A 24,006-nucleotide genomic window follows, 5' to 3' on the forward strand; every position below is an offset into this window, starting at 1 on the left:
CAACTATAGAAATGGGTTTCGTTTTGAGTAATAAATTTATTTAATTAGTTACATGCATATTTTACATGTATATTGTAAAATTGCATGTATATTTTTTCGGTAATACTGCGAATAACGTTCTTAATGTCTCTTATAATAAATAAAGTTTCTGTATAAACTGAAATCTATATTTTTAAATCTAAATTTGTGTCTTTATTAACAACAGTGATACTTTTTTTAATATTGCAAATAAATTACTCTTTACATTTATAATTAATCATCAAGGAGCAAATAAAAGACGTTTTCATATCTCTCATCTCTTTTCACACTAAATTAACTCACTTGTTAGATGTGCGATTTCAATCTCGGAAGTTTTCGCGATTAAAAGCTACTATTTTCGTCACTTACAAAGCGATATATAGGTTTCTGGAGCTGTTGTTAGCCCTCTAACTTCATTTATCTTACGTTATATTGTGTTAAAAGCACGTGCCATACATGCTAAAATCTTGTTTTGTGAAGAAAGACGTGTGTCCCCATGTGTGACATGACAAAGTTTTGATCTAGAGACGAGCCAAAGGGTATTTTATTATTAATTTATTATGATTATTTTTTTCCTGAAAAGGTCAACGAGACATTGAATGTACGGTATTTATTATTGCGATGGCATTTAATTTTGTTTTGATGAAAGTTGAAGTTACTGTTTCGCTGTGTCGCGTTGATAAAAACCGAAAACATTAAATATCATATAATCATGAATGTTTTCTTATTGTACAAATTTGGCCTTTTTTTTTTTTACGATTAACCGTTCCACTCCCTACCGAACTCACTCGTCGCAGAGATGGAGACAGGGGTGGAAAAATTTTAAATGTGCTTTACATCCCTTTGATTTAATTTTCAGAAATGTTGTTGTTTCTAATGCCACTTGCCACACGGGCAAGCCTACTTGTTGAAACCGAGCAAATTTGAGGCAGAGTGTGCGTTTCTTGTTTTTCTGTGGCGCCATCATGGCCAAGAATTCGACTTCTGCCACACCATATGTCGCACCCGTTTATAGGGCTGACCCATTCATACATTCATTCATTCATCCACAGATCGTAATTTTGACCTGAATCAGAGAGCGATCGATCTCCAATCCAGTACCCCCAGAGGTATTGATTTGTTATGGGAACATGGAGAACTTTTGCGACTCGACAGATTTAACGTGCATCAGTCACTTTACTACACGGGGAGTCTTCGGCCGGCGGAACCCACGAACTCTCGAACATGGGCCTAGCGCCCTACCGACCAGGCTATCCTGGTCCAATTTTACAGAAATAAACTGATGATTGATATTTATTCTATTGGGCACTACCTTTTGATACATGCAAAATACAAGGCAGTCACCTGATGTTGAACCTATTTTTCTGAAAGTGTATTTATAATACAGTTTTTATTCGACACTGGATTTAAGAAAATCATTTTTTTTTAGACAAAGTGGTGGAACACGTGGAACGAAAAATATATGAAAATTCAGAATGTCTGGGATGAAAATTACAATGCTTGTATGAAAACAAATATTTGAAAACATTCTCAGTGCATCGCCGCATCATTATTAAAGACTGAAATTCACAATCATCGCTACAAATGACAGTGGAACTGGGTAATTATTTTTAGATTACCCATCCTCAATCTCGGATATTCGTTCGTGTCTTTTCCGTAATTAGTATGTTGAAGCCGCTCTCAAAAATCACTGGTTCGTAGTAAAAAATAAAGATATAATCCTTTCCAGAGATCGAAAACCCTATATCCTCTTCCTTTCTACACACTTTGAACCATAGTATTGGTGTTCATTCATGTCACTGTTATTGGCGATGTGTGTGGTTTGGTGTAAAAATAAAAAAATTTTCATTGACTTAAATTGAATTTTATTTTAATACGTGCAGTGTGGAGTAGCGTTCTGCCTTGCGCATCGGGCGAACGAATCAAAGGTTAAAAACACTAAAAATAAATCGAATATTATTTATTTTATTATAGAATTAAATGTTTTTTTTTGGTAAAATATTTGGTTTAATCAAAATATTTTGCGAAGAATAAAATTTTGAAACAAATTTAGTGATGATGTTTTAGGTGATTAGAGTATAAATGTTTTTAACATTTAAATGAAAATTGTTGAAAGGAGGATTTTCTTTTTCTAAGATAAGCTTGTTCCCCTCACAGTGGTTACAATCTTTTTGAGCTGGGACAGCCTTTTTGGTAGGACTTTGGAGTCATGTTCGTGAGAGCGTGAGTTCAAATCCCTCCGGCTGAAGAATCCCCGTGTATTAAATAGCGACTGGAGCACGTTAAATCTGTCAGGGTTAAAAAGTCCTCCAAGTTTCCGTAATAAATTCATACCTCTGGGATTGGTCGTTGGAGATTGGTCGTTCTCTGGTTCAGGTCAAAATTAAAATCTGTGGATTAATGGATAGAGTATGATTGGTCCTCCCTGCAAAACGGGCTGTGACGCGTGTGTGGCTGAAGTCGTATTCTTCGCCATAGATAGCGCCACTGAAAAGCAAGAAACGCACCCTTTGCCTTACAAGTTTGCTTGATTTCCCAAGCAGGATTGCTGGTATAGGCAAGTGGCATAAGTTACAACAAACAATGGCATAGTATCTGGGAGGGCTTGGAGGACAAACCCCCCTCCGAAATTATACATTACTTGATTAATGAGCTATTCTACGGCGAGTAGGTTGTAGTCTTAAAAAAAAAATTTCACTATTGATTTTTTGCAATTTAAACAGAGATAAACCTCCACAGAACACACATCAAAACTACGCCACTGACAACAACACAATTCTTTTCAGGGTAATCTAATTTAGGAATTTGCCCCGTCCTGCACGCCACTGCTATGATATTATAGGTGTTCAGTTCACGAAAGGTTTTACTCAGGGGAACTTATTTTTTGTTGCATTTTTCCAAATACTTGCCTTAATAAGGTGTGGGGATTTTAAATCTGGAATTAATTTTGCTTCTAAAGCGACAGAATTTTTTTTTAAATGACATTTTTGCTCTATTTTTTGTCAAAGTTTCAAAGCGTTATCTATAACAAGGGAAGTCGCGTAAATGTTATGTACTATAAACTTCTATGGGGAGTTAGGGCACATCATCAAGATTAAAATTTCATAGGTACCCATGCCCGTCAGACAGGCCTAGGGGCGCTTTCCTATTACATGGTGCGTAGCTTTTTTAAAAAGTGCTTAAAGGTGCTTAATTTCGATTTGCGTTTTTTAAAAGCCCTTAAAAGTGCTTAAAGGTGCTTAATTTCGATTTGCGTTTTTTAAAAGCCATTAAAAGTGCTTTTTTTATTGGGTGTTTTTAAAAAGTGCTTAATTTTCTCTTTTCAAAAAAGAAATTTTTTTGAGATTTTTTTTTTTTTATTTGAAATTTTTGTCGATTTTCGCTGCGTATTATGCAAAAGCGTGGTTTTTACATTGTTCTATTCAACGTTTTCATAATTCATTCAAACACAATGCATTTCGGTGTATCGTCGGACAGTAGCGTATGAAAGCGCCAATCATTTTACACGTTTGACGAAATACTTGCAGGTCCGCATATGCGTATACTGAGCTGGGTACGGTGAGATTTTTGCACTCCCATGTGCAACTCTGCTGCATTTTGCTAGATATTCTTAATTCCAGGCTTCTTTTTCCACCCTCTGAAATCGAACCGAAGTATCTCTCGATCTATGGTGGCTAATATCATCAAGAAAAGAGTTCTCAGTCAGAAACTTCTTATTTTATCATGATCATGTAAAGTCTGAAAATTATTTTGTCTTTTCTTAATGTATATAGTGCTTAAAAAATATTTTTAGTGCTTAAAAAGTACTTAAAAAGTGCTTTTTTTGTTGCTACGCACCCTGTATTATGACTTGTTCAGAAGTGCATGAAGATATAGTGGGAAGACACCCTTAGAGAACATTTCCGGCCATGGGTTCCAATGCAATTGTAATTCTGATGATGTGCTCCGTTGGGAAAAAAAGCATGCTACAGAAAAAAATGTTCCCAGTATTATTGATCGAACAATTCAAATCTTAGCAAATGAATTAGAAACAGATAAATAAAAGAAAAAGAGAGATGAAAAGAAATTAAAGGAAAGAAAAAAGTATTCTAACTTAAAATAGATAATTTACTCTACTACGAAAATGTTTTGAACGATTTCGAATGCGTTATTATTTGCATTTAGTCCAAAAATTTTTTTCCCTTGTAATACATACTTCATAACTAATTTATATCTTTATATCTATAAAACTTGTATTATATTATATTGAGTTAAAAGTATTAGTCTTTTTTTGTATTGAATCATACTTTTTGTTCCTTTTTATATTTAGAAGATAAATATTGCAAAAGTGAACACGCGTTTTATAAACAGAACTAATAACGGAAAATTTCAGCTAAGCAGTGATGGAAGGGACGCATTATCGATCATTTTTAAATCTGATTTGATCGATCTTATCTAATAATTTAAAATCAGAAATTTTAAAAAAAATCATGATATTTTAAATTTTGATCATCCGTGCCTTGAAATTTTAAATCAATTAAGGTAAACGTGTATTTTATAAACATAATAAATAACGGAACATTGAAATTTGCCGAAAAATTTGAATTGGAAAATTTTAAATTTTTGCTAAGCATTGGTGGTAAGGGCTGATAATTTTAAAACGTCATATAATTTTGAATCGGAATTCTGAAAAAGATATTTTTATTACACCAAATTTTAATTATTTGGACCGAGTAATATGAAATCGGAAGTTATCGAAAGATATGTTACTCTAAACTTTGATAGTTCGTATCGAATAATTCCAATTTAAAACTTTTAAAAAAATAAATTACGTTACTTTAGATCTTATTTTCACTTCAAAATTCGTGGTTTAATCTATCCGATATTTTTCAATTCCCCAAAATGCTTTGGGCAACGAAAAAGAAAAAAAATCCCTATATACAAACATACATAATTTTGAATAATATTTTGTACATTGTTGCAATATATCAAATAAATAACTGACATTCTTTAAAACCATCGATTTACAAATTTATGTCATCATGCCAGATTATCATAATATACCCTAATATTACACCTCATTGTACTATCAGTGAACAAGGATAAAATTTAAAACAAAAATCACGTATAGCCCATATGCAGCTGGCAATATGATGATGATTAGCGTCACACGAAGCGTGTTAAGGCCAAAGACCTAATGTCGGTCTTCCTTCTAATACGCAACTTGTATTAATAATGCGCGAGCAATGTGACGCAAGGTCAAATATATTAGAGCAAGGTGAGTAAGCATTGTTTAATAATTGAATTTACACACCTTAAGGCGCTTTTTATAGTTTTTTTTTTTTTTTTTGTCAAGCTGCTTAGTCCGAAGGGTTTGTTCCGCTTTAGTTTACGAACGCGCCCCTTATGCTATTCATATTTTAAGAACGGATTATATTTCTTTTTTTAAGATATCGTTTGTGATCCAGTTTTAGATGGAGTACTTTAAACGTTTATATTGTAGAAAAAATTGAATTTTTTTATCTATTCTTTTTGAAATTGTTTTACCTATTTTTTTGTTTGTTTATGGAATTAAAATGAATTAGAATTCATATCGCATGCATAGTAAATTCCAAGATCTAATTTTTTTTTAAAGGTTATTGCCGTGTTTTTCCTAATGTTGTGATATTTTTAAAGATGTATAGAACTTCCTGTCCTAAATTCCATTTTAAAAATTGATGTTGGCCATTTCTAACGGCTACATGGCCGTACCTTCTTCTTAGCCATGGTATAACAAAACCATGGTAATAGTCGGACTTCCATTTAACGAACTTCCATTTTGCGAATTTCCCTACTTTGCGAATTTTTTCGAGGAACTAAGAACATCTTGGAAATTTCTTCGTAAAATAACTTCCAAGTAACGAAGTGAATTTTCTATTTAACGAACCTATCTTTGACATCCACTTTCCTTATTTCCCAAAATATTTCTGAGTATTTTAATCTTATTAATGCATTTTATGGGGAAATAACCTTGAATTGATTTTGGAAGCAACTTAACTTTTAGGAAAAGCAGTAACACCCCTTTCCCTTTTTGTTTGTTTTTCAAACGATAAACTCTAACAAAACTAACGGATATTATCAGTAGCAATTAAACTTAAGAATGCATGTATGTTTAAAATTATTTTTAAAATAAATGCAGCTATAATTTTATGCATAAATTTGGTTTTTTTTTTAGTTGAAAATGTTCGTAGCATGATAGTGTAACACTGGATAATGTTTTGCTCTATTCTTGCTTTCCATGCGGATTTCTTTGATGGTTAAGATTTATAAAATAAATAGTAGATACTAGTTCACAAGATAAAGGTGAATCAATTGTTATTTTAATTATGTCTAGTGTTTATGAATTTAAAACCTGTTTTGAATTGTCTAAATGTTTAAAAAAGTGATTTTCTATTTAAAGAATTTTCCATATATCGAACTTATTATCGGGATTTAGCGACTTCGTTAAATAGAGGTCCGACTGTATTTTGCAGCACTCGTCACCATAGCAAAAATGTAAAAAAAATTTGACTGTTTTTTTTTTTTTTTTTTTTTAAATTTTTTTTTAGCGATATTGCGATATTATCAGTAGACGAATAAGCTTTCTTTAATAATAAAAATAAAGAGTTTGAGAGTGTTTCTTTCTGTCACTCTCGGTCTCTATTAACTACAAAACCGTTTTCGATTTCGTTCTAAAATTTGGACAGTGGCTACAAGGGGTAAATTTAGCCCTCCGCATAAATTCCTTAGAAATTTTCATTTAGATCTGTAGATCTGTTTGAAAAATGGAATTTTCTAATTTGTTCAGCGTTAGCCTTTGTTTCAAATTAAATTATAGAGGATTCTATTTTTGCAAGTAGTTTAAAGATAACATCAGTGATATATTAGTTAGCTTATAGCTCTGTTAGATCAAAAGAGGAGTTTATTGCACGTTCTTTAAGAATTGATAATTTATTATTCCTGTTGACAGTCAACTTAATGGTCATTTAAAGGAGGCAGCATAAGTGGACTACGTCACCATAATAGTATTCCTTAAGTTATCTGAAAACCGCGTATTTATTTTGTTTTCACTTATCCTTTTTAAACGAGTTTCTATAAAACTAAATAACTTTAAATAAAAGGAAATTTGCTTTAAAGAAAAAAGAAAAAAAAAACTAAGTATTAAAATTTAAAATTAATGGAGAAATGGTGCTTTCCTTGAGGAGGAAAGAAAAAAATTCTACAAATAAGTTATGACGCCAATAATGCTTAGTTAATTTTTGTTGCTGTTGTGGTCGTGGGCCATTAAGGGAAGGGGTGCGATTGTTGTTGTTTTCCAGTGGCGCCATCTATGGCCAAGAATTCGACTTCCACACACTCTTCACAATCCGTTTATATATTATATATATGGGTCAGCCCTTATATCCATTTATTCATCCACAGATAGTAATTTTGATATGAACCCAGAGAACGATCAATCTCGAATTCAGTACCCCCAGAGGTACAATTTGTTAAGGGAATATGGAGGACTTTGTGACCCGACAGGTTTAACATGCACCAGTCTCCATTTACTACGCGAAGAGTGTTTGGCCGGCTGGATTCGAATTCTCGTTCTCATGAACGGGAGTCCAGTGCCCTGCCAACCAGTCTATCCCAGGCAACCGGCCTATTACTTTTGGTAATAGGTACTAGTAGCCGACCGAAAACTCCCCGTGTAGTAAATGGTGACTGATGCACGTTAAATCTGGTCAGTCGCAAAGTCCTCCATATTCCCATAACAAATCAATACCACTGGGGGTACTGATCCAGGCGGTTTCTTGTCTTCTGGATTGGTTCAAAATTACAAGGCTACGGAGTTGAACATTAGTAGTCGCAAACTCGAAATTGGGTCGGCTATTCAAAAACGCATATAAAATAGGTACTAGTAGAAATAAAAAGTAATGTATAAAGAAACAAATAACAATATGTACAAAAAAGCAAAATTAAAAGGAACATACATTTTGATGAAATGAACTTCAGAAAACGTGTTTTGCTTATTCTCTCTGTGACGTTAAGTCACAGATGAGCCACAAATAAAAATAACTAAAGAAAAAAAAAAAAGGGAGAATTATTTTAGTATTGACATTCGAACTGTAATCAACTCAGAGTCTCTCAACTCAGAATCCCATCTATTGAACTTGCAAATTCACAATATCATAATATTGCTTAAATAAAGAAAACACATTCTAAATCGTTAATATATTTTTTTTGTATCAGTCACCATAGCAACGCGTCCTGTAAAACATTGCCATGATTTTGCCAACAACTCGTTTGTTGTTTGGTTTCTTTAGTAAAAAAAGAAAAGAAAAGTAAAAGAAAAAAAAAACGTAATCTGTTATATTGTTATTTTTAAATTGCTTTACTGTTTGCATCATCTAATGTTGAAGATAGCATTTTAAAATATGAAAGTTGTTGTAAAAGTGTTAATATTTAAAATGCAACTGTTGATTAAATTATACAATTATATAGATTCACTAAATTTAAAGCCAGTGGTCTTCCATGTTTTTTTTTTTATTTTTGTGAAACTTTGAAAAATTCACTTATTGGGTCCTGTTTTTGTTATTTTAGGAAAAATCATACAACCTGTTTAGTTCAGACTTTTTTTTAAAAAGGTCCTGTTTTGGCAAATTTTTGAAAAATCTCTTCGTAATTTTCTGAATCTAAAATTAACGTATAATGAGATCCTTTCTGTCTGCATAATGTTTTCGAAAACATGTGAAAATAAAGCATAGTTTTTGGAAGGAAAAGAAAAAATATAAAGACGATGTCTTTTATTGAATAGTCTAGATTTTCGGACGGATCCATTTTCAAAATGAAAAATTTTGTGGAAGGTTCTTTGAAAAATATTGTGAAGGGCCCATTTTAAAAATAAAAAAATATTGTAAAGGATCCGTTTTTAAAGTGAAAAATATTGTGAAAAGTCCATTGAAAAATATCGTAAAGGGTGGATTTTTAAAATGAAAAATATTACGAAGAGTCCATTTTCAAAATGACAAATATTGTGAAAGATTCATTGAAAAATATTGTGAAGGGTCCAATTTAAAAATAAAAAATATTGTGAAGGATCCATTTTCAAAATGAAAAGTGTTGTGGAAGGTCCTTTGAAAAAAAATGTGAAGGGCCCATTTTAAAAATAAAAAATATTCTAAGGGATCCGTTTTTAAAGTGAAAAATATTGTGAAAAGTCCATTGAAAAATATCATGAAGGATGCATTTTAAAAATGAAAAATATTGTAAGGGATCCTTTTTTGAAGTGAAAAATATTGTGAAAAGTTCATTGAAAAATATCGTAAAGGGTGCATTTTAAAAAAAAAAAATATTGTGAAAGATCCATTTTCAAAATGAAAAATGTTGTGGAAGGTCCTTTGAAAAATATTGTGGAAGGTCCTTTGAAAAATATTGTGAAGGATCCATTTTAAAAATAAAAAATATTGTGAAAGATCCATTTTCAAAATAAAAAATTTTGTGGAAGGTCCTTTGAGAAAAATCGTAAAGGGTGCATTTTCAAAATGAAAAAATATTGTGAAAGATTCTTTAAAAATATTGTAAAGTGTCTATGTTAAAAATAAAAAATATTGTGAAAGATCCGTTTTTAAATTAAAAATTATTGTGAAAGATTCATTGAAAAATATTGTAATTGGTCCGTTTTTAAAGTGAAAAATGTTATGTAGAGTCCGTTAATACAAAATATTTTGTGAATGGTCTGTTTTTACGTTAAAATAATTTGTAAAGGTTTCTAATTTACAGTCAACTAATTTTTGAGAAGTCCGTTTCTACTGTAAAATACTTCGGAAAAGTCCATTAACGGATCCAAACTTTTCTTAAACAAAACCCTTAAATACCTTTAAATACGAATACATATTTTCGTATTTTACATTACTTAAACGTAAAACAAGTGATTAAATATTCAAAGTATATCTTCTGAGATTTTGATGAGCCTGGTCTATATGAAACGTTGCATGCTAAATTGAAGGCAGTACCTGTATTTCTGGTTTGAGATGAATATATTTTCAATGGAAGTGTTTATATTTTTATTAGCAGTCATTAGGCCTTGAGATGTCTGACGACCTTGCTAAGGTTATGATCCTGTGTGTGTCCTTATCAGGAAGATGATGTGAATCTAGCGAACTCTGACTGAGACCTGTTTTAAATGGATCATAATTAAGTTCATTTATAAGGAAATAAAAATCCGTTGCATATTCTCTTTTTCCGTTAAACAGTTCTTTTACTTTAATATACCCTCAGACGTTAGACCTTTTTTTTCTTTTTCTTTTCAAGATGGTCTAATTTATTTTGTTTTCTTAAATTGTGGCTTTTTTTTCCTTCTTTGCTGCGATTATCTATAACTGTCAGTGTCGCATTGCTTCCAAAATTACCCAATGAAACTTTTGTTTAGGAATCTTTCGAAAAATTCAAAAATTTTGAGTATTTTATCCATAAAAAAGACATCAATGATGGTGTAACGCAGTGTTTTCCAAACTTATGACTTTTGTTTATCCTTTCTAAACTTTTCGTAACGCTGTGTACCACTAATAAGAAATTGAATGTATTTTTTTTTAAAAATATGTTTATTTTCACTTTAAAAAAAATGCGCAAAATTTAAAAATCACAATTGGCTGTTGACACCAATAATTATTAACTGTTAACTCTGCAAAAAATAGCCAATAGAAAAATAAGTAATCGTAAATTTTTATGGCTAGCTTTGGTTTAAAAAATTTTTTTTAAAATTTTCGTTTGTTGTAAGACATTTCGCATAAGGACGCGAACCCCTGCTAAACTGTCCCGTACCGGTCGGGGTACGCGTACCACACTTTGGGAAACACTGGTGTAACGTAAGATGGTGTGTGTTAGATTAGATGTTTGGATAATTTCAGTGGAAATTGCTTGAAAATGATTCCAATTCCTACCTGAAGCAAAATGTTAATTGTAAGTTTTGAAAATATACGTGAAGGAAGTTTGAATTAAAGACTTAGGCAGACTTAGATTAAATGAAAAACTTTCTGCGACCACAAAATCTCAATAGAAAAACTTTCTGAGCTTATTGATTAACTCTTGTAATATTTGTTTCATCCCTTGCGTCGCCATCTCATTTTGGAAAAATTAGTTTAAAAATCTCGAATTTTTCTTTTAAAAAATATGTTTAATTTTTGTGAAACTCTATATTGATTTTTACCATAGGGATGAGTTTGATAAAAAACCAAAAAAGCTGTATACAGAAATCCAAAAATGTTTTGTGCAAAAACGCTTCTTGAATAATTGAAAAATTACTCAAAATTTGAATTTGAGCAAAAAAAAGTGTATGTAGGAAGCATTTATCCACAGAATGATATCAACGTTTTAATAAAAATATCGATGCGAGATTTATACTTTATTTGTTTAAATTGTGTGAATAAGAATCTCAATGTATGATTTTTAAATCACGTGAATACGAATCTCGACATTTTATTTTAAAAAAATCACCTAAATACGAATCTCGATGTTTAGTTTTACAATCGTGTTAATACGAATCTCGATGTTTGATTTTAAAATCACGTGAATATGAATCTTGAATTGAGTTTGAAATCGCGTGAATACGAATCTTGATATTTGATTATAAATCTCGTTAATACGAATTCTGATGTATAATTTTTAAGTCACTTGAACACGAATCATTGATAACAGCTTTTAAATCGCATGAATACGAAACGAGATATTTGATCTAAAATCGTGAAAATACGAAGCACGATGCGCGGTCTTTATAGGAATCGCGATGTGTGATTTTAAATCATGTAAATATAATTTTAAATCGCGTTTGCATTGGTAGGAAAAGGCATAAATTTTTTTTTTCTTTCGGGAATCCGTAAAAGATAAACTTACTTTGAAGACGCAGATTTTTTTTCTTATTTTTAGTGATAGTAAAAAACTTTCCGCGGTGGTGACAAATTTTCTGGGAACAGCGTTCGCGCGTTCGTGTATATTTTACAGGTCTGGATTTCGGTACAGGTACGTGTCATCTATATCTACTGATCAACTAATTTATCTTTAAGCAAATTTTAACCCTTCTGTGGGTGCCAAAAAAAAAAAAATTTTAACTTAAAAAAATATAATAGTATGTTTTTTGATTTTTTTTTTCTTCTTTAAATCTGAAACGTTATTAAGAACACAACCAGCAAAACTGAACATTTTTTGATTTAATTAGCGATTCACTTTTAATGAATTTCTTTCCAAAACGTGAAATCTAATTACTTTTTTGGAAAAATAATTTTTTTTTAAAGAGATATCAAAAAAGGGAAATAAATATATAAAAAGTAAAGCTTATAATTAAACTTAACAAATACAGTTCCACCTGAAATTGAATTTGTAGGAACATTTCTATCACTTCTCTTCTCGTTGATATTTTAATTTTATTTCTCAGTTTAGTTCCGATCATTTAATTATCCAAACATTTCATTTTTTTTTATAACTAGTTATTCTGAGTTTAATGCTCCATTTATGCATATAAACATTAATTCATATGTTCAGTCATATTCCTATCTACGATATTTTTTTTAAAAAAATTATTAATTCAGATTTATTCTCACATTTTAAATATGTTTTAGATTAAAACAAGTGAAAGTTTTTAATTCTTTGTAGATGAACGGTGAGGTAAAAATGATGGGAAACGCTGTTGAACATTTATCGATTAGATGAGCATCATTATCAGAAATTCTGCCTAATGTTTGGTTTCCATGCCGATGATGGAGTTTTATTTGTGCAATATAAGCCTTTTTTTACTAGCTACTAGTAGCCATCTATAGGACAAAGTAAAGAAATGTTGCTACTGGTCGCAGCATTTTTAACAGTAGCCACTCTTTAAAACGTGTGATCGCTTTTTCATAAATTGAGAATTTTAAATGATTAAAGAAAACTGTCTATATTAGTAATGTTAGGCTTTTCTCAGGTAAAAATTACAATGTAAATCTGAAAATAATCACTCGCCACGTGGCGAGTAAACAAGAAAAGATGGCGACTGAAATTAAATATAACACTGGTCCTCTTTTCCCATCGCTTATTTTAAAAAATATCGTTTAATGATTAACCTTTAGGATGCGGTTACTCGCTCCTCTCTGTCAGGCGCTTATTATTCTTTAATTTAGCGATCGCGTGGCGACTGGCAGAAATTTGATTTAATAGCCATTTGTTATATGTGGCTGGTGGTGACCATTAATTTTGCACCATGTAGCTGTATCTTAACTTAATATTTTTTTAATTTAAAAAAAGAGCAATACTTACATAGCAGTATTGTTCTCATAACATAGCTAATTAAATAATAGCTATTAAAGAAAACATAGTTGTGGTAATGTTTGAAAGTTCGCAACGCAATTGGACACTTGCAAGTGACATCATCGTTGGTAATAGCGGCATTTCTCGCTTCAGAAGCCAACTCGGTTCTACACACATGCGTGACGTCTTTTATAGGTATCTAACAAAAACTGATTTAAATCACATGGTTAGGCATAGTCACTTCACTTCTTTTCGAGTTGCAAGTAAACAATTGAAAACAATTTAACTAAAAATTTGGCTATAAATTTTTATAAAATTAACTTTAATTGATCTATGACAAATGTGATTTTGAATGAATTTTCAAAGATAAAAGAAAAAACTGAAAAATAAGTGATACCGATCGAAAAATAATTGATAACATTTAATTAGATAATTATCCTTATTTTTGCAACAGTTAAAACTTACTAAAGAAAAACCAACTGTTGAGGTGCATTCAACATGCTTATTCTCTGATCAAGAAATGAAATAATAATAAAAAAATAATTAATAAGTTCGCCATTAAAGTGTCAAAAATTTTTAAATTAAAAATTTTCGTGTGTAGCGCCATTTTGACGCAATTTATAATTGAAATTTTTTATCGTTTGGTCAGAAAATAAGGTTGTAAATTTTAACAAAATAACAACTTATCTCGTAAGAATATTTAATTCAATATAAAAAATTTTGGTGACGTGTAGATTACAAGGGGTAGTCACGAACTAAAACAAATTCTTCCTTTTGTTATACATTCACAACTTACACATTCATTATCAACTACTAAAGAAATATCGTTTTAATTTTTATGATGGAAATCATCATCGATTTATAATGACCTCCATTTCGCATGCTTCAATGATTTGTAAATTGAGCTGGTTGCAAAGAAAAAAGAAACTGTTGAATCAATGCATTTCTTAACTTTACTACTGATATATTTTATTTGATGATAGTAATTTTAAATCTAATGCAGAATTTGTCTCTTAAAACATTATTTTCTTATGAAAATATCGTTTGCTCAAAAGAAAAAAAATTATCGTTTTAATTTTTAGAGAAGAATCAAATTATCTTTTTCATTGGCATGCTTCAACGAGTTTCCTAACGAAATGATGAACCGATGATGATGAGATCTTGTTATAAATTCATACTAAAAGCTAATTTTGTTTTCTTTCTTCATGTTCGCTTATACTTAAAATAGCTTTTCATATGTTTTTGAAATCATTCATATTAATGGAGAAATGCACTCAGGATAACTTAAGGGTTATTGTTCGCTAATAATAAATAAATTTATGTTTTACTTTGATCATTGACTTTCTATTATTCTGAAATGAATTTCTTTTTCTATCATTTTTATTTCTGCCGTAAACATTATTTATTCCTATTGCCCATTGACATTATATGCAGCATTATTCATTTTTGTGTGTTTTACAAGAATATTAAAACGCATTGAAATAATGTCTTTAAAAAATAAAAATTGTCTTTTGGGGCATTATCGTGCTTGTACAACATCTAAACTTCTGAATAAAGGATGAAAATATCTTTCCAGCTTTAGTGAAATAGCAACTGAAATAAAGGAGATAGATGCTTGTATATTATCTTAAGCCGAAATTTATGTATATTATCATGGGCCGAATCTTTTGCATCTTAATCGTTTGCATCAATTCGAATCAAGGACAAATCTTTTGCATCGTAATACTACATGGAAATACCAAGGACCACACATATGCTACATAATGTAATATATTTAAAAAAATTAGTTAGCAAGGGTGAGATAAATGTAAGCTAAAGTTACTACATTTTGATTACTAACGTGTTACATTTTAGTAAAAAAAATTAAATAAAGTAATGTTAGTATTTCTTCTCTTGTAATATCGCTAATGCGATACTTTAATCGCTAATGCGATAATCCTTTACCGTGGACTTTCACCATGTCAGTCGAATATTTTGTTTTGTCACATTATGTCGCTTTGTCATTATGTAGATAAATTATCATTGGGTTGCTTAGTTCTTATGTTAAACTGTTTGAAATTTAAAAAAATATCTTATGTGGCCTTTTCTTACCTTCATTTCAAATAGTTTCGTCTAAACAAATTTTTTTTGTTGTTGAAAATATTGCGTTTTTAGATTTTCAAAACTATCAATAGAACCACAGAATTCAAAATTTTAACGTTATTCATACATGCTTATATATTTTCACTATGCGGAAATTAAACCGCGATACGCAATGGTTAAGGCACTGAATTTTCATTGTGAAGAGTCGGGGTTCGATCCCCAGTGGCGGCTTGAAGTCCACCCAGCTTCGAATCGATGGTGTCAGCTTGTTTGGGAAGTAAAGGCGGCCTGTGCGCAGCGCTAACCACATTGCCACAATCGTGCCGTTGCTCACGAAATTGTGGGGTCTTAGCCTCCATGACCCCCCTGGCCCACAACAGGCTGTTGCGGGAATGCTTTACCTTACTTTCAGCGAAAATTGGGAACTGTGACACGTGGTTTGCAGTTTGGGTTATAATTTAATCAATTATATTAATCTCAAGCAGTTGTGTTTCATCGTCAATAAGTTAAAATTTTACCAGTAGTTATAGTTCGAGTTATAGTAAAATCGTGTTTCTAACCCTGATGTAAAATTTTTTTTAAACTGACGTGACCGCATCTTTCAACGCATTTATGTTTGTATATTCTTCATAAATATTTGTATTAGTGTCCTGATTTTTTGTTTTTGTCCCGTTTGCTAATTTACAATCTAGCGTCTTTTAACGACTCGCTCTCTTTATTGGAAATTTTTCTTTCGGTTGCAGTGCCGCAATTGTAGTGCGTGCAAGCTTTTATTTCTTTTAAAATTTGTTACGTGAACTAAAGAAAGGAAAGAATCAAGTTTATTTTATTTTTTTTATTTAAGAAAATGCCTAACAGGTGAGCGGGGTCGTCAAACACCGTTGGATTGGAAATTCTCGTCCCGTTTCCATAGAAGGCCTTCCACTAATGTTTAAAATAAAATATATTTGACGTTTTTGTTTCACTTTTTGTACTTAAATTGTAGGCGAATAAACTTAGTATACAAACTTTTATTTAATATTATTATTAACATCCGTGTAGTGCAGGGGTGTCAAACTCAAAAGCTAACTTGGGCCAGATAAACAATGCTTAACTTTAGGTGGGCCGCAAAAAAAAAAAAAAAAAAAAAAGAAAGAAAATTTAGTGTTCATGGAAACAAATATTTTTATTTTGAATAGTACATTGTAATAAACATATATAAAGTTAAATTATTGTTTGATATTTGACATCTCTTCTCTGCTTCCATCTTTCCTATTTCGGGAGAAATTTTATTGGCCGAGACTACTTTCAAAATTGACCCAACGTGAGCGTTATTAATACGGTTTTGGACAGGAGATTTATTTCCATTCATAACAGGTCCCGCAGTGGACTGATCGTTAAGACACGGTTCCCAGCAGATCACCGAAGTCAAGCATCACTGGCTACGGTCAGTGTGCGGGTGGGTGACCACTTGGATTAGTCTGCGTAGGGACCGAGGGTGTGCGATATGGGTCCTCGTTAAACTGTGCTACCGTAAAGTGCTCGACTTCGCGCGCAGGTCGTCGGGCTACCGAAGCGGGGGTGCCATCCCCTCCGCAGAGGATCAAAATTGTGATGGCATGTCTTCGGATCATCCTCCGGGATGTTTCCCAGACCGTCGCCAATAGCCCATTGTGCAGCTCTAGTGCGACGTAAATTAACAACAACAACCATTCATAACAGAAAATAATTGCTCGCACTGATAAGTACTTTCAAACATGGAAATAATTTCATATGCGAATTTTCGAGTATTTTCAAACCTTGCCGGTTAATATTTGTAAAATTCAGGCACACCCATTTCAATGAATTTTGTCTTCTAATTTAAGTCGCACTGAATCTCAATCACTTCCATTTGCATATTACTGGGTACTGAGTCTATATTTATTGAGAAAATCGGAAAAAACAAACAAAATTTATCTTCCAAAGAATTAAAATCTTTAAACCTTGTTTCAAATTCTGTTCTAAGATTTGAAATTTTTTCTGCGTATTTTTGAAACGATCCCTGGTGCCGCAAGCTAATTAGGATTCTACATTTTCGCGCGTACAATTTAAAATGATCCGTATAGTTTATAAACAAAGTACTATATTATAATTTTATACGCTAGTTTCCTTTCTAATTCACATTTCCATTTTATTTTTCATTTGTGTCAAATATATTGACTGTCCCGCAAAAATGTTCATCTCGGGCCGCGAGTGTAGTATCTTCTTTGCTTTACAATTTTTTTATTCAAATCTTATTTCAATCTTAAAATAAATGAGTAGAAAAAGAGCAATGAAAAGAGCGGGAAAATGAAAAGAACACCAAGAAAATTGTAGTACTTTCAATTATTATCGTTTTTTTTTCCTTTCCTTTTTCAGAAATTGAACAAAATTAAGTTTCTTGAACTTCGAAAAAGAGAAAGGTGATTCACACTTTGTTTCACTCGAAGTTATTTTTGTTTATTTTCTGATGAAAGTGAAGTCGTCTCTTAACAGATTTTTCACTTTTTATCATCTCGCAAAAATCATACAGATTACGTGATTTGAAGTAGAATTTCTCTTGAAATTCAGGACAAATAAATCCTATCTTCAGTTTCCTTGTTTTAGAATTTTTACCTCAGGGCAGTAGAGAAACGCGTGCGTGGGGATTAATTTGATAAGTCTCATTTACTGTTGAAGACGACATTGAGATGTTGTGTGCGATGGTTCGTAAAACTGATAAATTTGCCGTTAATGCTGATTTTTAAAAAGTGATTCGAGGATTTTAAAAGGGACTATATTGTTATATCATATTGAAATCTGCTAGTAATTCATTTAGATGGTTTGCATATGAGAGATAGTTTCTTAAAAATGACGATTTTTTAAATTTTATATATTATAGTAACGTGATAAGATTTTCTAAATATTTCCTCTTAGGCCGAAACTTACTAAAAAAGAAATATACAGTACAATTTAAATTGCCCTGCGTCTTCCGCTAGCTTTTAATTCCTTTTCTAAGAAAATCATTTTTCATACTTGCACACACAATAACTCCTTAAATTTTCATCTCATTCATCAAAAATTTCATCGCGTCTATTGTATAGTTTCCGTTATACACATGGACTTATTAGTGAGTCAGAGAATGACTGAACGGATGAATAGGTGAATTAGTGAATCAATGTATAACTGATTCCTTTATTTATTTATTAGATTTCAAAACAGGTTATATTGTTATTTCGCCTACCGGCCTGTCTAGGGATCAGGGAACTCGACTTGCATCAGAAAGATAGGTTCTGAGTTCGAATCCCGGGCAGGACAGGATGGATGTTCTTTCATTCTCTGTACTATCTGTCCTTACTGTGCGGGAAACGTTGGCCCACCTAATATGGTGCCTCCGCAAAATGACGAAAGGTTATTCCCAGGCCAGCATTGGGGTGAAAAAAATTGTTACTTCATATTTACTTGTGCTGGTAATTCATGTCGATGATTTGCAAATGAGATAGTTCCATGTAAAAGACTTTTTTTTTTAATTTTATGTATTTTAATAACGTACACATGTCATATTTCCTAAATATCTCCTCAAGCGCTTAGACCGAAACTTACTCAAATAAGAAACATACAGAGCATTTTGAATTGTCGCGTGTTTTCGCTAACTTTTAATTCTTTTTCTAAGAAAACCGTTTTTTATACTTGCAGACACAATAACTGTTTGAATTTTCATTTTATTCATTAAAAATTTCATCGCGTCTATTGTGTAGTTTCCGTTACACACATGGACGTATTAGTGAGTCAGAGAATGATTGAACGGATGAATAAGTAAGTTAGTGAATCAGTTTGTTACAAATTCCTCGCTTTATTCATTAAATTATTCAAGCCCGACAATTTCACTCATAAGTAAATAAAAAGTTTATAAACCTTTAAAATGTGAAACGATAACCTTTTATTCAAATTTTATAAAAAAAAAATGTGAAAATCGTTTTAATTGGGGTATTTTTTTTATTTATTTGTGTGAAAAACAGCAAATGAAATAAAAGCTAGAAAATAAAAATAATTTTTTTTTGAAGTTTTTTGCTTTGTATCTTCGATTTAGATAATAAAAAATCTTTCAATCAAAATATTAATCCTGATGAGAAGTGAATAAAATCAAATTATTGTAAATAGACATGAAAATTTAAATTTTCAGTTAGTAGCCGGTGGCTGGTAGACTCTACTAACTGAGTAGCCCCTCCCCCCTCAAAAACCTAATGAGTCGCTGACTGATATCGATAGGTCCTTTTCATTTAATAGCCAATTTTTACAAACTTTATTTATTTATTTTTTGAAAGCTTGGATTAAATTATGTTTTTAAACAAAATTCATATTAAGAAAAATCTACAGCTATAAAAAGTTAATTGAACTATAAAAAAGATATAATTATGTGACAAAATTCAGGTAATCATACTGACTTTAAAGAATTTCCTATAAAAATGTTTGCATTGTCAAAATACATTTAATGTATGTGTTACTGCGTTAATGGCCGATATTGGTGGTTGTTGATTTCCACTGGTGAATGTTGACAATCACATAGTCGCTTTAGTAAATGTCCGATATATATACTAGGTCTAGTTAAGTGCCATTGCCCGGTATACCCTACACTAATGATTTTTTAAGGTTCAGTGCCACTGCCCAGCATGCATTTAACCGGTACTCCGAACGCTGATGTTTCTCCTAATCTATCCTTAGCAGATATTAAAATATCGAATAAATATTATAATATCAACTAATAAATTAATATCAAATTGCATATAACGATACTTCGGACATTCACTAAAGCGACTATGTGATTGTTGACATTCACCGGTGAAAGTCGACATTCTCTTTATTTTGGTGATTCACGGTAACATATATATATAACAACTTTGAAACGTATGAATTTTTAAAGAACTTTTCTCCCACGTGAATCTTTCCATCTTAAATTGATGGATTCTGAAGGGTCAAAATTTTGAATGGAAACATAGCACATTTTAATGAAAATTCTGTTTTGCTGAATCTTTCTGCATCGATATATTTTTATCAATAAATAATTTAAAAAAAAAAAAAAAAGGAAGAACCGATTAGGAAAATTGACCGGTTACTTATTTAATTTAAGTCGCCACTTTTTTTTTTTTTTTTTTTTTTTTAAATATAGCGAGCGGTTATATTTATGTCTAATTGTAAACATATCTTTATTGTTGTATAAATAAAATCCATGCAACAACTACTTGTTACTTAAAAAAGTAATCTTGCATGACAAACCCAGCCTTAATCGACTTCAAAGCATATTAATATTGCGCAACACAGGAACTTATTAAAATGGCGCAATATGGCCTATCTAAAATATCTCTAACTCATTCTGAGCTGTTCACGAAGTTTTCGCTGCGCAGTGGTTATTATGAATGTAGTATAGAGACAAGTTGTAGTTGATGCAGTATTGCGACACATTTGTAAGTGTGACATATCTCTGTCTGTGGCACGCTCAGTCATTCTTTCGTATTGTAATCGTAAAAAAGTAACTTTCTTTTTTAGTGCTGCACGCTAACTAATTTTTCGCACGTCATCCTCTTTAACAAACAAATAGGTAAATCTTTATTGACACATGCCTGAAGGAAAAAGATTTAAGGAGCTTAGCTATTTGCCTTTTTTTTTTTTTTTTTGTGAAATTTATATTGTTTTGTCGTCGTTGCTACAACTCCATTTTGGCATCAGAAATATTTAAATTTAAAAAAAATTAAGGAAGGATTTAATTTTGTAACTACTAAAGTTACTACGTTATTACTAAGGACTGGTTCCATGATTGCTCATCGAAAAATTCGCTTTTCTTGTATTGTTAATTAAATGAGAATGAGATTGGATGGATTTCAATGTATCCAAACTTTAATATTTTTGAGATTTGATTAGGGAAAAATTTAAAGTACTTAGTTTTTTTAAAAATTTTTTATGTCATATTTATATTGTCTTTTCCTTGTTACTTGCTACTCCATTTTGCATCAGAAGTATTTAAAAAAGAATGTTTTTATTTTTATTTTCAAATAAGGATGAGCCTAATTTTGTAACTACTAAAGTTACTATGCAATTGCTAAGGATTGCTTCCAATACTATCATGGAAAAATTCGCTTTCCTTGTATAGTTAATTAAATAAGAATGAAATTGGATTTATAATTTTAATATATTTTATTTAGCTATTTTGCCTTTTTTGTAAAATTCCTACTGTCTTGTCGTCGTTTCTACGACTCGATTTTTCATCAGAAGTATTTCAGTTAAAAGCAGAATTCGTTTAAAAAAAATCAAATGAACCTAATGTTATAACTGTTATAACAATGGAATTACTAAGGGTTCGTTTCAATATTATCAGTACTAGAGTCAGTACTGGTCGAAAAATTCGCTTTTTTTGTATAAATAATCAAATGAGAATGATAATTAAATGAGAATTTTTACCCCTCAGGTATCTTTAAAAATTAAACTTATATAACACTTATACTGGTCTAATTTAGAGATATTATTCTTCTTCGTCAGCACTACAGCCTAGTGCAGGCCAAGGCTTTCTCAATTAGCTGCCTCCAGGCTAGATTGACTTTGAGCTAGATTTTTCCACCTGTTTATTCCCAACAATTTTAAGTCCTTCTCAACACTGCCCAACTATCTTGTAGCTAGAGATATATAGCTAAATTCCTAAAAAAAATTAACATTATAAGTATTTTCTGACCTTTTAAATTAAATATCTTTTTTTTTTTTTTTTGTTACGTGTTTAATATTTTAGAAGTTATTATACTTATGGCGCAAACAAGTTTTTTTTTTAAAAATAAAATGTAAATTTTATTGAAAGAATATGTTAAAAAATATGTATGCAAAAATAAATTAATACTATTGGCAAAAGTATCGTGCTTTTACGATTATATTTGAAAATAATATTCGAAAAAAATAACTAAAAATATTGTGCACGATTTATTTAATCTCGAAGGTGCGGATGTTTTACTTTTTTAAAAAATAAGATTTATAGATAATATTCTAGTATTATTATTATATCTCATCCTATAAAATATATTAACATTGCTTACCCATTATTAAAATTAAAATAATTTATAATTTATTTTAAAATATGAAAGTAATTGTAACCATCTATGTTGATATAAAAGGCATATTTCTATTAAAAAATGCATTAAAAGAAAACAGCTTTGTTTTTAAAATAAATTTGTTTCGTTTAAATTTTTGTATAGCTGTATATACGTAGATTACTTTGTTGTATTTAACATTCAAATTAATTTCTAAATTTTTTCCTGTAGAACTTAGGAAAATTTCAACAAAATAAATCTCTAAAATTCCATATTTATTATTTATATTATAAGATAAAACTTTTTTTTTTTTAACAAAAAGGGATTGGTATATGGTAGACAGAAATTCGCCTACACCATTAAGATTTCGTCCGCGACAGGATTCGAACCTGCAATCTTCTGATTCGAAGTCAGACGCCTTATCCGTTAGGCCACGCGGACTTGTTGAGGGAACGATAAAATATAAATTACATTCGAAAAGCATGAAATCCAGTAAATTTTTAGTACACAATAACAAAATTCCTATGTATATTGTTTAAAGTAATAAATTATAAATACTGATGAATTTAATAATATTAAAAATTACTAATTATTTAATTATGTTTATTAAAAAATAATATGTGCTTTTCTTGTATAAGATAAAAAAAAAAAAAATTCAAAACTCAATATAAATCTGTGTGTCAATATAAAACAGTATTATATCGTCTTAATTACATATAACTTTTTAAACTATCAAATCATGTAAACCATGAGGATGGTAATTTTTAAAATTTAATCGTAGAAGTTTGGTTAGTTAACCATTTGCTTATAGAAATAATTTACATTTTTAAAAAAGCTTAATATGTAATATTTCATTTTTCTGAGGGATTTCAAAATTTTGCTAAATATAGAGGACAGGTACATTTTTCGAAGTTTTGGGAGTCTAAATGTAAAATATTGGTTTCAAATTATTATTTAAATAGGAAAAAACTTCCAGCAAAACCTGGCGAATTTCCATCAAGGCCTATTTGAGAAAAGGATGCAATTAAAATGATCATAATTAATAAGAGAAATTGTGTAGAACTAAATCCGTATATGGTCGAAAGATTTTCTGATTAAATTGTTTCGCTGATGCAATTAGACTTCTCTCTGCAGCAGATGTAAGCTGACGATATTAAACTTCAATTTTCATCCAATTTATTTAAAAATTCCAACCGTTTCTTTATTTATATATTATTGATGTAGTTCCGGTTGCACGGATATAATATTATCAAAATGGCGATAAAGAACATAAAACTATGTCGATAGTTAAAGTTTATCATTCAGTTTACTCTGAATAAAAATCCTGCTTGCAAGAGAAATAATCAGTTTTTAAAAAAATTATTTTAGATAATTGGGAAACCGCTGTTTCGAGATTATTTAAAATCTGGTTGTGAGTGTCAATTATTAAATTAAATTTATAATAATAACATTAACAGCTTTTTTTAAAACTAAAAATGTAAAAACGATTTTTTAAAAATTGTGTTATTTTTTAAAAATCGTTTGCTAAAATTTAATTTGTTCTATATTAAGTTTTAAAATATGCATTATAGGCTTAAAATTAGAGTAAAAAAAATATAAAAGTAAG

At 30.5% G+C, this 24,006-nt stretch overlaps 1 protein-coding gene and 1 non-coding gene across 2 annotated transcripts in view; one reads left to right on the forward strand and one right to left on the reverse strand.

Annotated features, from left to right (window-relative positions):
- Positions 1-24,006, forward strand: part of Nost (Nostrin) — a 115,678-nt gene that overhangs the window by 31,658 nt on the left and 60,014 nt on the right. The gene's annotated exons all lie outside the window — the stretch shown is intronic.
- Positions 22,769-22,841, reverse strand: TRNAR-UCG (transfer RNA arginine (anticodon UCG)). The gene has a single exon. It is a non-coding gene; the product is annotated as a tRNA-Arg (tRNA).

The sequence above is a fragment of the Parasteatoda tepidariorum genome, chromosome 10, assembly GCF_982258835.1.
Source record: "Parasteatoda tepidariorum strain Cologne lab strain chromosome 10, Ptep-v5.0, whole genome shotgun sequence".
NCBI lineage: Eukaryota > Metazoa > Arthropoda > Arachnida > Araneae > Theridiidae > Parasteatoda > Parasteatoda tepidariorum.